We start from the raw sequence: 3,724 nt of genomic DNA, 5'->3' as shown, positions 1-3,724 counted from the left end.
CATCAATTCACACAAACATACATAAAATATATCCTCACCATCACTTCATTGTGCCAAAGGTACAATGTGATTAGCCATCCAGTCCTAGTTTTAACATCACCAGCCAAACAGTTTCATGGCATAAACTGCTGGAAATCTTAGCCAGTATGAAATGAAACAAGCCATAGAATGGGTATTTTGCATATTTATGGGTCTAAAAGCTAGAACCAGAACAACTGTATTTGTAACAATGCCTCACTGGTACAATGGAAGATTGGTCATATCAAATGATGGTTGAAGATAAAAAAAGTACAATTATCCACATGCATACATAAACATAGAACTATGCACATGCATACACACTAGGAATATTAAAGGTGGTGATATGTATCTTTTCCTGTAGAATACCAGTGTTTTAGCCACTACTTCAGCCAGCTTCTGGATGTCCTATTTCTGCAACTTCTGATGACAACATAATCTTCTAATGACTGAAACCAGAACATCAAACATTCTTCTTTGTACTGAGAGAGGACTCTATAGTCATTTAGCCTGATATTTCTGCAAATTTCCTTGTTTTAACACCCTCCAGTGAAGATTTTATATTTATGCCTTCAAATTAGTTTTTTTTAATCCTGGTGATTGCCTACACAAGTCTCTGTAGTTTTCTTAGCAAGATTTCAGAAGTTTGTCCTTACCTGTTCTTCCTATAGCTAAGAGCAAAGTCACCTAGTTGCCTTAATGCTTAAAATGAGACTAGAATTCTCCTAATTTATAGTCTGATAGTTTAACCACTTGCACAATTCTCTTTCCCTCCCTCTCTCCCTCCCTAGTAGCATATACAGATTCTGAGAATAGATTCTATTTGGTGTATAATAAAATAAACCAGAAGTGTTTTAGTTTATATACTGAGAGGATTCTCTGTGTCTTTGGATCTTGCAGGAACAGATTTTTTTAATGATTCTCCTGCTAGTGTGCACCATATACATAGACAGTTTATGTCAAATACGTACAAATACACTTGTGTGTGGTGGAGAGGTTTTCATTCAGTTCAGTTTTGATTCCTGGCAACTACCTGGACTAGTCCCTACAATTTTCTTGGCAAGATTTCAGAATAGCTTACACATTGCCTCCTTCCTAAGACTATCAAAGTCATCCAATTGGCTTCATGCCTAAGGCAGAACTAGAATATTCAGACTCTTGGTTCTAGTCTGGTGCCTTAACTATTACACCAAACTGTCTCTCTACAAATACATATATGCAGTGATAAATGCAGAGGTGAATAATATATATGTTTGGTGGGGGAGAAGTACTTAGGATTGATTTTAGTAAATAGAAGGCCATAGATTGATAATATAGTGAAGCTGAGAGTTTTGTCTCTCTGTGTCTGTATACTCTCTTTTTTTCCTCTTTTTTTTTAAAGACTGATCTCTAGGATTGGTATCAATGAAATCAGCAATTCAACTTCATAAGTCAGAGAAGGTAGCATATATCAGAATTGTATAAGGAATCCACCTTCCCTGAAACTCTCAGAGCAGAGAGGTATGGATGTTACTTGATGTCATACCCCTATGTTCTACCACTTTTCTGCTGGGGTGGATTTCTCTATTTTTACATAATATATACTTGTATCATATTTCCAGTAATCTTAGTCACATAGGAACACTAAATGGCCATTTTCATCCTATTTCTGAGTCACCAGCTGTTGGTTCCCAGATGTTATTCAATGAGATTCATATTCTCTAGTTGTTATTAACTCATGAAGCATTGAACTTTGGAAGACTATGTACAGTGCATTAGCTTTACAAGCTATCCCAATTCTAGCATTCAGTGATGTTGTAGGGAGGAGTATACAAAATCTATTCGAATGATATACACAGTCTACTTTTCCATAAACTCCCAGAGCAGCAGTAAGTTATATACATACATACATACATACATACATACATACATACACACACACACATACATACATACATACATACATACATACATACATACATACAGCTTTACATTCTTCCTGAGGGTGTATTTTAAATTCAGAGCTAGAATTCTTTCTGATAAATATAATCCTTGTATACAGTGCATATGATTTACTCGGCAACTTATCTTACAAAAGGAAATATTGAGAATCTACCACATTTTGATGAAACCATACCTGACACATTACGATCATTTCAAACAGTGTTCTGTAAGAGATCTTGCTTAGCCATTGCAAAGACAATGAGCTTTTAAAAGTTATTTTAAAAAGCCTGAAAGAAAGACTTTGACTATCTTGTCTTTTTCTAAAAAAAATATTTGTACTTTCTTTCCATACCTGAAAACTCAGAATTCTGAGCGAAATCTCTTGCAAAGTCTCACATGATGGATAGCAACAACAACAATAATGATGATAATTCAAATAAAATAAAATAATTAATAAATCAATTGAAATAATTAATAATTAATATTTATTATTGTTACTGTTATTGATAATAATCATCACACACAGCCAGTTGTTCAGTGGGTTTGGCATTTTTGCCTACCTATCAAGGACCTGTCATGTTCCATTTCCTAGATATTACTTTCCAAGAACAAACTATAAGCAGAAAAAGTCCAGTAGTACCTCCAGATTGGTAGAGCTCATCCTATAGGGGAATAATAATAATCAGGGAAGCTCAATGCACATCACCCATATAAATGAGTAAAGTTTAGATGAGTGATACCCATTGAGTTTCCCTGATCCAACTATTATTCAGCAGCCAGGAATATGTACGCCCAATATTAAATCTATTAAAGAAGTTGCAATTAAACTAATCAGTTATTGCCAACAGTTGCAAATGAATGTATCACTTTGAATCTGAAAAACCTGATTGGTATTTGCATCAGTTTCCCAAAAGCTATAAACTGGCAATTGGATAAGGGAAGAAATAGATTCCCATTAGATTTGCATGAAGGACATTTAATATTTGAAAGTAGCAATTAAAAGAACCAATTAACCCCAACAGATTTGATGCTCAACCATTCAAAAACAATTTGGTTGGAAGCTTCATTATGTAATTTGCAGAGATCAATGAAAGTTGCATCAAGACAAAGCTGTTATGAGTATAATGTTCTAGTAGGAACCCATAAGATAGTTGACTTTGTAGCCCTCAGCTATATAGTAGCCATCAAAATTGTCATCAGTAGACATTAAATAAGTTTTGAGAGTCTGCCTACAATAGAGCAGAAATATATTTTGGTAGTTCAGAGAATGGAATAGCAATAGCACTTAGACTTATATAGCGCTTCACAGTGCTTTACAGCCCTCCCTAAGTTGTTTACAGAATCAGGCTATTGCCTCCAACAAGCTGAGTCCTCATTTTACTGACCTTGGAAGGGTGGAAGGACGAGTCAGTGTTAAGATAATGAGACTTGAACTGCTGAACTGTTGGCAGTCGACAATCAGCAGAATTACTGTATCTGGCAATACTGTCTTCTAAACACTGCACCACCATAGTTCATGAATACATATCCATTCACTCTTAAAAGTATTTTTATTTGTTTGTAACTTTCAACTAGGTGAAATTGGAAGGTATAGGACAACAGTGGGCAAACCAAGAGGTGGGCAAACTTATAGAATGTGAGGTCCCATGGCAATTAAATTTGGGAAAGTTATGATCACTTCAGCACCACTGCACTGCTGTTGCTTCAACATTGCCATGTTGCTACAGCCAGTTCCAATAATGTGGTCCTCATTTCCAATGTTCACTGACAACTTGCCAGAAAT

Source organism: Pseudonaja textilis, chromosome 8 (genome assembly GCF_049901715.1).
Source record: "Pseudonaja textilis isolate UNSWEBS1 chromosome 8, rPseTex1.2, whole genome shotgun sequence".
Classification (NCBI taxonomy): Eukaryota; Metazoa; Chordata; class Lepidosauria; order Squamata; family Elapidae; genus Pseudonaja; species Pseudonaja textilis.
Note: the sequence above shows the minus strand (reverse complement) of the source record.